This window comes from Chenopodium album, chromosome 7, assembly GCF_948465745.1.
Source record: "Chenopodium album chromosome 7, dcCheAlbu1.1, whole genome shotgun sequence".
NCBI lineage: Eukaryota > Viridiplantae > Streptophyta > Magnoliopsida > Caryophyllales > Amaranthaceae > Chenopodium > Chenopodium album.
This window is the reverse complement of record NC_137840.1, coordinates 41808553-41822931: the sequence shown is the minus strand read 5'-3', so window position 1 is coordinate 41822931 and position 14379 is coordinate 41808553. Positions and strand designations below refer to the sequence as shown.

The window sequence follows — 14379 nt, the reverse complement described above, 5'->3', positions numbered from 1 at the left end:
TCTTGGGGCCCCCGAAGCTTTTAGAGCGCAAAGTAGGATCCTAACTCCTACTACTCAAGCCAACAATTTCGAGATCAAGCCTAATTTAATTACCTTGATTGAGAGGAAACAATTCTCGGGTGGAAAGTTTGAGAGTCCTCATGAGCACCTAAAAGAGTTTGAGAAATATTGTGACACAATAAAGGCCAATAGAGTGACTCAAAAATATATTCGCTTCAAAATGTTTCCATTTTTGCTAATTGGGAGAGGTCTAGAATGGCTAGAGAAGGAGGTGCCCCCTAATTCTCTCACGACATGGGACCAAGTGACTACGGCTTTCTTGAGGAGGTTTTATAACCATAGGAAGACCGCCGAGGCTCGGTCTTTGATTCAAGGTTTTCGCCAAAAGAGTGGTGAGTCTCTAAGTGCGGCATGGGAACGATACAAAGAGCTTCAACGTCAATGCCCACACCATGGGATACCCAAGTATCAACTCATTCACACTTTCTATGGAGGTCTCACACCTCAAGGAAGAACAAGCCTAGACGCCGCGGCCGGTGGTCCAATCATGAACAAAGGAGAGCATGAAGTGGAGTGTATTATAGAGGAAGCCTCAAAGCATTATGATGATTGGTACGAAGGAGAAAAAGATGCTACTTCTAACAAGGGCGTTTATGCATTGGAGCAAGCCAACGCAATCAATAACCTTTCTACCCAAATCTCCAAAATGACCAAGCAAATGGATGAATTGATGAAAGAAAGGTCCAACCCTCATGGTAATACCTCCCCTTCAACCAAGGGAGGCAATGGTATGGATACTTCCTCCCCCTCTTCTTACAATATAATGCCCCAAGGATGCATGTTTTGTTCTAATTGTGAAACCTATGATCATGATACCTCTCATTGTGTCTATGCTTGTGAAGTTCAACCCCCTTCCCATGAACATGATAGTAATATGGAAAATGTCAATGCTATAAATTTTGCTCCTAGAATGGGAAATGTAGGAAACTTGAGGCCAAACTCCAACCAAATGGGGAATTAGAATCAAGGTGGAAACTGTGGTTGGAACCAAAGTGGTGGTGGTTATGATAACCAATACCATGGTGGGGAGGCCCTTCCAATTTCAATGGCAGAGGCTACTCTAACTAAAGAGGGTATGGTAATCAAAACCAACAACCTAATTCCCGATACCAAGACCATCAAAATCAAAATTTTGGTGACCAAGGTAACAGGGGAAATAATCAACAAAGAAATGTTCCTAACCAAGGCACCGGAGGCAATAGGGGCCAATTTGTTTCTAACTATGCCCAAACTAATAGGCCTCCGGGTTTCCAACAACCCCAACTTCCTCCACCTCAACAACCTCTTCAACTTGAAGCCCCTCCAATAGATTTCGTGATGGCTAAATTTGATGCTCTTTTAAAAATGCGTGAGGTGGATCAAAAGAAACATGAAGAGGCCCAATAACGAACCAATGCTCATATGAAAATGCTTGAGACTCAAATTGCTCAACTTGCATCTAATTCATCCCCTTCTTCTTCTTCTCCTTCTTCTTCTCACATCCCAAGTCAAGGAGTTAACCCAAAACCTTTGTATGCCGTGACAACAAGGAGTGGAAAGGTAGTAGGAAGTGACCCTTTAATTGAGGAAGAACCCCAAGAAGAGGTGGAGTTAGAGAATGAGGGTGAAAAACCCAATGAGCCATTGAGTGTTGAAAAGGAAAAACATGTTGAGGTGCCAAAGGAAAAAGAAGCCACCCCCTTGCCCCTAAATCGCTAACCTAGAGAGGAGAAGCTACCCTTTCCACAACGATTTGTGAGAGCTAAACTTGATGCCCAATTTGGGAAGTTTTTGGAAGTCATTAAGAATTTGCATATCTCCGTCCCTTTTGTTGATGCTATGAAGCAAATGCCCCACTATTCCAAATTTTTGAAAGATCTTTTGAGTGGGAGAAGGGAGTGTGAGACGGTGAGTTTAACCGCCAATTGTAGTGCAATTCTTTCTAACAAACTACCAACCAAATTGAAAGACCCGAATAACTTTTCCATCCCTTGTTCTATCAATGGCATTGAATTTGATAAAGCCTTGTGTGACTTAGGAGCAAGTGTGAGTCTCACGCCCAATCCCGTCTACCAAAAGCTTAGTGTAGGAACCCTCTCTCCCACTAACATTACTCTCCAACTAGCAGACCGTTCCGTTAAGTTCCCCATGGGAAAAGTTGAGGATATTCCCCTTAAGGTAGGAAAGTTCACATTCCCCATGGATTTCTATGTGCTAGAGATTGATGAGGATGAGAAGATTCCTATAATTTTGGGTAGGCCATTTCTAGCCACTTCGAGAGCTATCATCGATGTGAAGGAGGGGAAGATATCCTTGAAAATTGACAATGATTCTATTGAGTTTTATTTGAACAATGTCATGCAACAACCCTCCTCAAGTGGTGAATGCTTTAGGGTAGATATTCTTGATATGGTTCTTGATGAATTTTCTCGCTCCCACTTGCATGCTACTAATGATCCTCTTGAAAGTGTGTTGTTGAATGAATCAAAGATAGGTACTCACAAAGAAGACATACAATTCTATGAGGATTTGCTTGAGGAAAGCAAGAAGGAGTGCCAGGGCGTGAGCATGGAAGAAGAGGCTCCTTACATTCATGACCTCTTTCAAGTTGAAGAAAGAGAACAGAGCCCCAATGGTAAGGGAGCACCAAAGGTAGAGTTGAAACCTCTACCTTTGGGCTTGAGGTATGCAATTCTTGGTCACGATGAGTCTTTCCCCGTGATTGTAAATTCTAACCTAACGGAGGAGTAAACCTCCCTCTTGATCAATGTTTTGAGGAAACACAAAAAAGCTTTGGGTTATACCATTGATGATATCAAGGGTATTAGTCCACCTTTATGTATGCACAAAATTGATCTAGAGGGAGATGCCAAACCCGTCAGGCAAAGGCAAAGAAAGCTTAACCCTTCCATGCAAGAGGTTGTGCGGAAGGAAGTGGCTAAGCTTCTTGATGCGGGAATTATTTACCCAATTGCTCATAGTGATTGGGTATCTCCCGTGCAAGTTGTGCCTAAGAAAGGGGGCATGACGGTAGTGAAAAATGATCATGATCAACTAGTACCCACTAGACTTGTTACCGGTTGGCACATGTGTATTGACTATCGCCAACTTAACACAAGTACATGCAAAGATCATTTTCCATCACCGTTCATTGATCAAATGTTGGAAAGGCTTACAAAGCATTCCTTCTATTGTTTCCTTGATGGTTACACGAGATTTTTCCATATCCCAATTGACCCTAAGGATCAAGAGAAGACGACTTTCACATGCCCCTACGGTACTTATGCGTAACGTAGGATGCCTTTCGAGCTTTGTAATGCCCCCGCAACATTCCAATGTTGCATGATGTCCATTTTTAGTGATATGATTAAGGATGAGATAGAAGTCTTCATTGATGACTTCTCCGTTGGAGGAGCCACCTATGAATATTGTCTATCTAATTTATCTCGTTGCTTAGAAATGTGTGAGAGGGCTAACCTCGTGTTGAATTGGGAAAAGTGCCACTTTATGGTTGAAAGTGGGATTGTTCTTGGGCACAAAATTTCCCATGCCGGCATTGAGGTTGATAAGGCCAAGGTTGAGGTCATCGAAAAACTTCCTCCCCCCACCAACGTGAAGGAAGTGAGGTCTTTTCTTGGCCATGCCAGGTTCTATCGGCGCTTTATTAAAGATTTTTCAATGATTGCCAAGCCTTTCACATCCCTATTGCAACAAGATAAGGAGTTTGTGTTAGATGATGCTTGTCATATGTCCTTTTGTAGGTTGAAAGAAGCCCTTTGCACCGCTCCTATTGTCCAAGGTCCGGATTGGTCTCTTTCATTTGAGCTCATGTGCGATGCAAGCGACGAGGCCATTGGATCAAATCTTGGACAACAAAAGAATGGGAAACTTCATGTCATACATTATTTGTCCAAAACTCTGAATGATGCCCAACGGAACTACACAACTACCAAGAAGGAGTTCCTAGCGGTTATCCATTCATTTGAGAAGTTTAGAACCTACCTCATTGGCTCTAAGACAATTGTGTATACCGACCACTCGGCTCTCAAATATTTGATAGGGAAGAAGGAAGCTAAACCAAGGTTGTTGAGATGGGTTTTAGTCCTCCAAGACTTCGATTATGAGATGAGAGACAAGAAGGGAGCCGAGAATGTGGTGGCGGATCACTTCTCAAGGTTGGGCGGTGCAAGGTTTGAAGATGATGGCTTGCCAATAGAGGACGCTCTAAGAGATGATGTGCTTTATGTCCTTGAAGTGAAATCGCAGCCTTGGTATGCGGATATTGTGAATTACTTAGCTTGTAGTGCCATACCACCGGATTTCACTTCACAACAACGTCGAAAACTCAAGCACGAGGCCAAGAGATACATTTGGGATGATCCCATTTTATTGAAAAGAGGGGTCGATGGTTTGTTGAGGAGATGCGTCCCCAACGACGAGGTTCAAAGTGTTCTCCATATGTGCCACTCTTATCCTTGTGGTGGGCATATGAGTGCTCAAAAGACCGCCTCAAAGGTCCTTCAATCTATGCTCTTTTGGCCTTCTCTATTCAAGGATGCGTGGATATTTGTCAAAACTTGTGATAGATGTCAACGGATGGGGAATATTTCTAGAAGGGATGAAATGCCGCAAAATCCCATCCTTGAGCTTGAAGTTTTTGATGTCTGGGCTATAGACTTCATGGGCCCTTTCATTTCTTCACATGGGAACAAGTATATTTTGGTCGCTGTTGGCTATGTGTCTAAGTGGGCGGAGGCCGTGGCTTCTCCAACGAATGACTCTAAGGTGGTGGCCAACCTTTTCAAAAAGGTGATCTTCCCGAGATTTGGTGTTCCAAGAGCAATAATTAGTGATGGGGGATCGCATTTCAAGCACCACACCTTCGTTCGACTACTTGATAAATATGGGGTTTCTCACAAGCGAGGGCTTGCGTACCACCCTCAAACGAGTGGTCAAGCGGAGGTCACCAATAGAGAGCTCAAGGTGATTTTGGAGAAGACGGTTGCTAGGACAAGGAAGGATTGGTCCTCCAAACTTATTGATTTACTATGGGCTTATAGGACCGCCTTCAAAACTCCAATACGGACCACTCCCTACAAGCTTGTCTATGGGAAAAATTTTCATTTGCCCTTGGAGATGGAGCATCGAACGCATTAGGAAATCAAGCAAACCAACTTTGATCTCCATAGTGCGGCTGAGCAAAGGCTTCTAGCTACATGAGTTAGAGGAGTTGAGGATGAATGCCTACGATAGCGCAAGCATGTATAAGGCGCGGACTAAGGCTTGGCATGATACTCAAATTGTCAAGAAGGAATTCGTCAAAGGCCAAAAAGTCCTCCTATTCAACTCCCGCTTGAAGCTTTTCCCGGGCAAACTTAGGTCAAGATGGATTGGGCCGTACATTGTCACGGAAGTGTTTCCATATGGAGCCTACAAAATTTCCCAAGACGGCCACTCTCCTTTCAAAGTCAACGGTCACCGTCTCAAGCCCTATTATGAAGGATTCCCAAGTGATGAACCGGTATCTGTGACACTTCTTGATGTGCACCGTCAATTCGACCCTCCTTGATCAACTCAAGGAACGTCGAGCTAACGACGTTAACCAAAAGCGCTTCCGGGAGGCAACCCGAGTTTCTAACCCTTTTATACTTTTTCTTTCATGTTGCTTCTATTTTTCCATCTACGACTTTGGATTGTTGGGATTTTTGAGTTCTGAGTGGGTTTTAGATATGCTTTAAATCTAGCATGATTGTAATGTATTTAGATGTGTGTTAAGGACTAATTTTACTTACGTGATTCTTTATGGGAGTTTGGCCGAACCACTTCATGTTCGGCCACTGCAAAAATTTCAAGGATTTATGGCAACATTCTGCCAAAAACAAAAATATTGCATTCTGGCAGAAGGTTCGACCGAACCCCAGGAGGTTCGACCGAACTTACACAGTATTGCGGCCGAACCTTCCTGGGTTCGATCACTCCTTATTTTTTAGACATTTCCAGCAACTTTCTGCCAGAATTTGCAAATTTGCGTTTCCAGCACAGGTTCGACCGAACCCCAGGATGGTTCGACCGAACTTAACCTGTAGTGCGGCCGAACTTACCTGGGTTCGGTCACTCCTCTCTTTTTGCGATTTTGCTGGAACTTTCTGCCCGGATTTCATAATGTAGAGTTTTGGCAATGGTTCGACCGAACCAAAGGGGAGTTCGGCCGAACTTCTACTGTGGTTCGACGGAACATACCCTCGGTTCGGCCGAACCTATCTTCAGATTCGAAAAAAAATGCTGCCATATTTTCTATTTTGCTGCATTTTCGTGAACACAACTCCCATATTCTTCACCTACCTCACTCTTCTCCTTCTCACTCTAAACCTCCATTGCACCTCCCCTTACAACCTCAAATCTCCATCAAAATCACTCCAATCTTCACCCTTTCTCACTTAATTTCCATCCTTTACTCAATTTCTACAATCTCTACCAAAAATTCCTCACTAAACAAACCCATCTTTCCATTTTCCCCAATTTCAAGGGTTTAAGTGCGATGGTGTTTTTGTGTTTTTACTTCCTTCCAATCAATTTTGGTATGTTTGTTCTAGCTTTTGCAAGTTTATTTCTTTAATTTCTTATAGTTTTACCATGTTTTACATATTTAAGTGTGAATTATGGTATTCTTGAAATTATTAGTAATGACTTGCTTATTTCATGTGGTTCATTGGATTGACTTGTTGCAATTGATTGGTTGTTGATAGTAGAACATGTTGTTATGATGATTATGCATGTTTACCTTGGTTTTATTTTTATCTCAATGTATTTGAGTGTTGATTTCGTACTAGGGTATTCATGTTACCATTTTATGATTGAGAAATGCATGAGTTGGATGTTATTGGAGATTGTTATTCATGGTTTTGGCTTGATTTTGATGGTTTGATGAATGGATATCATGAAAATTAGGGGACATCATGCCAAATTTCACCTAGGCCTTGTTAGGACTAATTTAGGAATGACATAGGAATCCTTATTCAAACCTTGGTCCAAATGTATTCATGCATGCCTTGAATTATATACTCTCAAGCATACACTTTTACCTTGGTTAAGTACTTGGCTTCTTATGTCATTTCCTATCAATTTGTTCTAATGATATGCTCTTGGTGAATTTGTAGAATCAAGATGTTCGGCAAAGGAAAAGGAAAGTCAAAGAGGAAGAGGGTGGGAGAATCCTCAGCAACGCAATTCCCACCTCCTCCCGGCATTAACGATCATGGCATTATTGCTCCAGACGAGCAATTTCGGCCTATATATGCATCACTCATCAAGCGTCCGATTAGGTCTACAAGGTTCTTTTGCCCTCAAACTTTGAGGAAGCTGGGAATATTGGATGAGGTGACTAGGTTGGCTCAAAACTTTGGTTGGGGCGACTTCATCCACCTTCACGCTCACACTTACGAGCGTGTGACTTTGGAATTCCTTGCCTCCCTCCGCAAGGAAGTTTTTGAGCCGGAAGATGTCGATGAGGATCCTCAACTCATGATACACTTCAGGATGTTCAACGAGGATCACTCTCTAACGGAGAGTGATCTAAATGAGATCTTCTTTTGGCACGCCACTGGCCTTGATCACCCGTCTGAAATGACCTCCTCCCATCGCATTCCTTACAACGAGCAAGAGTGGTGGAGGAGCATCACAAACAAGGATAGGTTCCAAACTAATACCTCAAAGGTCAACAACATCATTTATTTAGCCTTGAGGTATTTTTTACGGCTTCTCCAGTACGCCGTGTTCTTCAAAACAAACCTCGGCTCCATGGTAAAAGACGAGGTTGCTTGCCTATTCTTGGCCGACAATCCTCAACGGCTAAAATTTCAATGCTCCTGTACCTTTATCCAACGACTCTTGGATACTAGGGACAACCGTCTAGGTGATGAGATATTTATGGGTGGCATGATTACTATCATTGCTCTCTCTTTGAAGGGTGGAGCATACAAAGACCAAATTGAATTGCTCCCACCCGTGCACCAAACCCGAGAAGAGCTCACCGACGAGTTCCCTCCCTATGCTCTATCCATAAGCACCCTCCGTCACAGCCGCTTCCTCAATTACACTACTAGCAAGCGCCGTTTTATCCTCCTAGTCGATAGGGAGATCGAATGGTGTGTCCTCCCGGACCCCGACCTCACTACACTGGACCACTCCGCTCTTCTCAAATGGAAGATCCCTTAGCAAATCATCCCCAATAAGCTAAGGCGAACTAGGGCCCGGGGGGGAGCTCCTCAACCTCCACCGGTCCTCCATCAAGAGCAAATCAATTCCCCCCTTAGCGGGGGAGGTGAGGCATCTTCTTCTTCTTCCACTCCTCCTTTTGATTTCAATGCCCTTCGTAGTACCCTCGATGATATCCGTCGAGACAATCAAGCTTCCATTGAGCAATGGGGGTACTACGCGAGGGCAAATTATGACAATCTTGTGCAAGCGGGCATTCAAGCGCCCTATGTGAACTACCCTTACCACCCTTCTCAAGAGGGTCCGGTCAATCATTGGGGACCCTATGACCCTCAACACCCCACCCCCCCTTGCTACACCTATTGGGAAGGTCCCATCGACCCTACCCAATGCGTTGGCACCCCCCCATACGACCCCTATCGTCCGGGTGGGTGTGATTCGGCTTATGACCTGGTATCCACATCCACCCCTGCTCCTTTTGATGGTGGTTGGGGTGCCCAAGGGTGGCTCTATGAGCAATTTTACCAACCCTTCCACCCTTTCATAGACACTCCCGGGTTTGATCCTAACAACCCCCCTCAACCTAGGGGGCGAGGAGATGATATCCAGTGATGATGTGGGAACTTTTCCCTCCCCCCGATCTTCTTACTTGTCACTTTTGCTCGAGACGAGCAAAAGAATAGTGTGGGGGAGGATGTCCTTTTGGTTGGTTGAAGTGTACATAGGAAGGTAGAGTGGTAGGGTAGTTGCTTGCACATAAGGAGGATAGTGAGGATAATGGCTTTGTGGTATTGATGTGGCGTTGTGGCGATGGTAATGATGTTGGTGATGGTGATGTTGTGATGGTGATGTGATGAGATGGTGATGTTTTATGATTATTGATGTGATGATGATGATGATGTTTTATGATTATTTTTGCTGATTTCTGATGATTTTCTTTGATGATCCCTGAGTCTTTGTAGGTGGAAATGCTCCCGAAAAAAAAAAATCCAAATTTCCCGAAACTCCAAATCCCCTTAATCCAAACTTTGTTGATAGCTTTTTATTTATTTTTTTCTTCTTTTTGTTTATTTCTTTAGTCTTTTTCTTTGTTTTCTAACCTTTTCTTGTTTTGTTGTAGTTTCTTTTGTTTGGCTAATCTTTATTGAAGCTTGAAGCGGAGATGTAGGACGTCAAGGAGCAACACTAGCTCCCTTGGTGAGATTGGATATATTACCTAGTCTTATATTTTAAGCGGCATTCGGTGAGACCTTTCTCTCTTCTTTCTCCTTTATCCTCCCTTTTCTTAGTCTTCCCGCTTTGTTCTTATTGTGCTTTTCACGCTTATGCTTTGTAGGAACCATCGTGATTTTAAAGAGGAGGAAGCTAAGCTCAAAGGAATCTAGAGGAAGCATGATTCAGAAGAGGTTCGGCCGAACCTCCTGATGGTGTGGCCGAACCAAGGTGTGGCCGAACCTGCTCAGTGGTTCGGCCGAATGTTGAGGCAGGGGCAAGATGAAAATTGGCAATTTTGCAGGAGTGGCCGAACCACAGGAGTTCGATCAGACCAGGATCAGAGAGGTTCGACCGAACCTACCCATGGTTCGGCCGAACCTACCCTATAGTCCGGGCGAACCTTCCTTTTGTTCGGTCGGACCTCTCCTTTTATCAGCTGGCTATGTACGGATTATATAATTCCCATTTTAGAACGTTTTGATGAGGAGATTAACTTAGTTTTAATTTGCTACATTTTTTTAGCTTAATCTAGAGAGAGAAACTTTATTAGTAGAGAAAGAAAGTGTGGATTTTCATTGATGAACTTGGATATTGAAGAATGAGCTTGATTGAATCATTGTAAATCTTCATCTTCAATTAATGAGCAATCTCTTACTCTCTTTCTTTACTTTTATATTTAGTTTTGTTTGCTTATTTTGATTTTCCTTCTTTGCTTATTGATCATGTTAATGCTTATTGATTTTATGATTGATATTGTCTTCAATATGATTTGTGAGTAGTCACCTAGCCAAGGGTGGGGGGATGGTGTAGTTGTTAATTGATTCATGCTTATGATGTTGGGTTTATGTTAATGGTGATTAAAGTCTTTGTATGTTTGATATTCTTTAATCTTCTTGCAAGTGCACATTGTTGGTTGATTAAAGGTGAATCTTTGCTAACAAGAAACGGAAGTTGACTTAGTTAAGGTTCATTGCTATCGATAGTTCATTGATTGCACCTTCTATTATATGGTTCTAGTGTGGAAACATAGAGGCTATGTTAGGAGAAATCGATTAACCCCGGAAGGCGGTTAGATCGAGCTTTATTTTGATATTCTTGCATGCTTAGTTTGCCATTGCTTTGCTTCCGTGTTATTGCATGATCAAGTGATATCTACATCTACCCACTTCCCTTGGTGTTTAGTTAATTTGATCTTTAATCATTCTTAATCCTTAGTTTAATCTCTTAGTTATTAACTTATTACCCCGAGATAGCTTAAGTCTTAAGTAGTGAATGCGGTTTTTATGCATGGCTCCTTGTGGTTCGACCCCTTTTCTTGCCTTATACTCGTATTAGGTTTTCTTAGGTTATATAAATTGTATTTGATCTAGGTATAGTCGTTAGACGACGCGACTATTCCTTTGTCAGTGAGCTTTGAACCGTTGATGGTTGATGAACGGTGGTGATGGAGATGCACTTCAATGGAAATCAGAGCAGCCACGAAATGATGATTAGTGGAGGTTTGATTGTTTTTAAGGGTGTTCTTGGATTTATTTCCCTTTTTATTTTTATTTCTTTCTCTATTTCTATTTCCTTTTCTTTTCTTTATTTTATTTTCTTTTCTTTTGGCTCTCTTATCTTTTTCTTTTACTTAGCTTAGTAAAAATACCCATTTTTGGGGTAATTAAAAGGAGGCTCTTTTATTCTTTCTTAATTAGTTTAGGAGAGCTTCTCTCTCTTAGGGTTAGATTGGATAATTTTTAGAGAAAGAAAGTAGACTATTGCTCAATTTTCTTCCAAGTATTCAACTTTGTTCAAGTTTAATTTTCAATTAAGCAAGACTTCAAGTTTTCATCTTTCATTAATCCTTTCTTTAGTAATCTCTTCTCCTTTCTTTTAGTATTATTTATTTGTTTTATTGTTACTTATTCTTGTTAATCTCATTAGTTTATCTAGTTGTTATTGATTTCATTGATTTTAATCATGTTTTGTTTTGAGTATTTTGAGTTTATATCAAGTTTTGATATTATGTTTAATCTCCCTTATCTAGGCTAAACTTTTAGCTAGGGGAAGGGGGTGGAAGATATGAGTTGATATTTGATGAATGATGATGGTTGGATTGAACTTATGCCATAAATTGATGAAAGACATGATTTTTAATAGCTTGAGATTATTGTTGCACTCTATTTGATGTTTTCTAGTTTATATGCATGAAAGTGATTTGAACTAGATTAAGATCATCTCTATTCCAATGATTGCATGAGAATGAGTTATTAAAGTGAAGTTTTTATGGAATGTGCTTCTTTATTCTCTTGATTTGATTGCAATTAATAGGATGCATTAGAATGATACTTATTAGTGTATACCTATTTCATTTATTTGCCTAGACTATTGCATGAGAATGAACTGTTTAGGTAAAATCTTGTGTTCTTTGGCATGTGTTTCATGATAATCACCATTATTCCCCTCTTTCTAATCATATTGGACACCCTCGTATCCCTAGCATCATTTTCCCTTGATTTTAATCATCATTTTCTTTCTTATTTGTAGTGTTAGTTTTTTTACTCCACAAAACCAACAAAAACAATCCCCTTTTCACTCTTGCATTAGTGAGTATTGATGTTGAATTAGTGTGCTTCCCTAGTGGTTCGACCCTTTACTTGCCACTAACTAGTTTAGTGTAGGTTTAGGTATTATAAATGATTAATTTGATTAGGGTAGTAGCTTAACGACCTATCCAACCCCCGTGATCAAATTTTGGTGCCGTTGCCGGGGAGGCGACTTGTTTAACATTTATTTTTGCTATTGTTAGAGTCTTTTATTTCCTTTCCTTTCTTTTATTTTTCTTGTTTAATCCTACTTGTCATTTCTAATCGTGTGCTTAGCTTTGTTATATTCAAAGAGAGATATGGCATGACAAGAGGATGACCTTCATTTTAGGGAGTTTGGAAATCCAAAAATCTATGAGCTCACGAGTGTTATACTTCTCCGGACTACTGAGACTAATTTCACATTCCATCCATAATATGCTAGGATGGTGCATATTAAGCAATTTTCCAGAGGCATAAGTAAAGACCCCATTGATAATTTGGACCGATTCCTTGAGTTGTGTGCAATGATGCAAACAAATGAAGTGAGCCAAGATTACATTCGTATGCATCTCTTTCGGCAATCTCTTACCAGAAGAGCAAAGAAATGGCTCAAGATTTTGAAGCCCAACTCTCTCACCACATGGAAGGAAGTTGCGAAGGCCTTTCTCAAGAGGTTCATTTCCAATGAGCAAACCGCAAAAATGAGGAGGAAGATAGCTTCCTTTGAGCAAGAACCGGATGAAACTCTTGGGGAAGCATGGTAAAGGTTTAAGGATTTGATTAGAGCATGTCCAATCATGAATTCAACCATAATTTGCTCATGAGCTCCTTCTATGATGGCTTGGAGCCAATGTCAAGGACCAATCTTGATGCGGGTACCAGTGTCCAATTGATTAAGATCCCTTAAAGCCAAGTTGAAGCTACAATTGAAGAAGTGGTTACTAGCTATTCTTGGAGAGGCCAAAGAAGGTCCCAAGGGAAGCAAAGGGATCTTTATGAGTTGGAGAAAGTCGGCCAACTTAAGCACATAGTGGAGCTCTTTAATGAAGGTCTTTCCAAGTTGAACTCAAGTGTTGGTTTTGACTTTGAGGGAAAAAGAGTTGGTAACCCAAGCTTACCTCCACGTGATGATAAGGTGACAATGAGGTATGATGACTTCCTTGACATTCCCTTGGTTTGAAGGCTCCCTTGAGGAAGGTGAGGTTTCCCTTCCTAATATTGAGGATTCCAAGCTCGATCCTCCTTTTAGAAGGAAATGAAAGAAGAGTGTAAAAAGAAGAAGAATCAACAAGAAGAAGGGAAAGAGAAAAGATGAGCCACCATTGGCTCTTGATTCATTCCCTCCTTTAATTTTCCTTGTGGTGATGTGAGACCTCAAAGAGTGCTAGTTCTCAAGCTTGGGGGCATCTATGATTCAATCCTCAAGTTGATGAGGGTGATGTTCTTTAATCCACCTTGAATGAGGTGAAGGGTCAAGCTAGAGACCATAAACAATCGCTTCCCGGGAGACAATCCGGAGGATTTCTAACCCTTTTTCTCCCCCTCCTTTCTTTTTCTTTTTGTTTCATTTCTTTGTTCTCTTTTAATGTTTTCTTTTGTGTCTTGTCTTGCCTTGTAGGTTGCTTTTTAGAAGTTTGGAGCGGAGTGACATTTGGTGAACTCTATTTTGTGCTCCTTAATTCTTTTAAACAAACCTCCCGGTGAGACCTTTCATATTTTTACTCTTTTACTCTTTCTTTGAGTGCTTAGTTTAGGACTAGTTTAGGAAGAAGTTGAATAGTTCAAGGTTGTTTTCATTAGTTCTATGGAACCTGGGATCGTTGATGTTGTTATCGATTGATAAATTGTTTGAAGATTGGGACTTATTTGGTTTATATGCCTCGTTTGTGAACCTTTTTTTTTATTTCCTCCTCTTTCTTTTGTTTTGTTTTTTTTTTTTTTAGTTTTTTTTTGGTTTTTTTTTGGTTTTTTTTTTTTTCCTATCGCCAAAACAAAAGAACTAGCGCCTCGCTTTGCAGTGTAGCGCCAGACGACAGGACTGTTGTCAGGCGCTACGCTCTACAGAGTGGCGCTACAGTTTAAATCTTTGCGCCATTGCTGGAACGTCGATCTGGAACTGCTTTCGGTATTATTATTTTATAGGGTATGCCTAAAGTCGTACTAAGTCAACTCTAATTACATTATAAGACTTTAATTACTCAAATTAATTAATTAATTAATCAAGCAAAGTTTTTTTAGTCATAAATCAATTTATTTAGTCTTAAAACAAGTCAAACAAACGGTTAGGAAAAACACATAGAATATGCACAACAAATAATGCACAATTAGTCAAGTAGGCACA

At 41.1% G+C, this 14379-nt stretch overlaps 2 non-coding genes across 2 annotated transcripts; both read right to left on the bottom strand.

Moving 5' to 3' along the window:
- Positions 1-353: 353 nt before the first annotated feature.
- Positions 354-459, bottom strand: LOC145641262 (small nucleolar RNA R71). The gene has a single exon (XR_014115317.1). It is a non-coding gene; the product is annotated as a small nucleolar RNA R71 (small nucleolar RNA).
- A 12277-nt stretch (positions 460-12736) lies between these two features.
- Positions 12737-12842, bottom strand: LOC145641286 (small nucleolar RNA R71). Its single transcript, XR_014115335.1, has one exon. It is a non-coding gene; the product is annotated as a small nucleolar RNA R71 (small nucleolar RNA).
- Positions 12843-14379: the final 1537 nt, after the last annotated feature.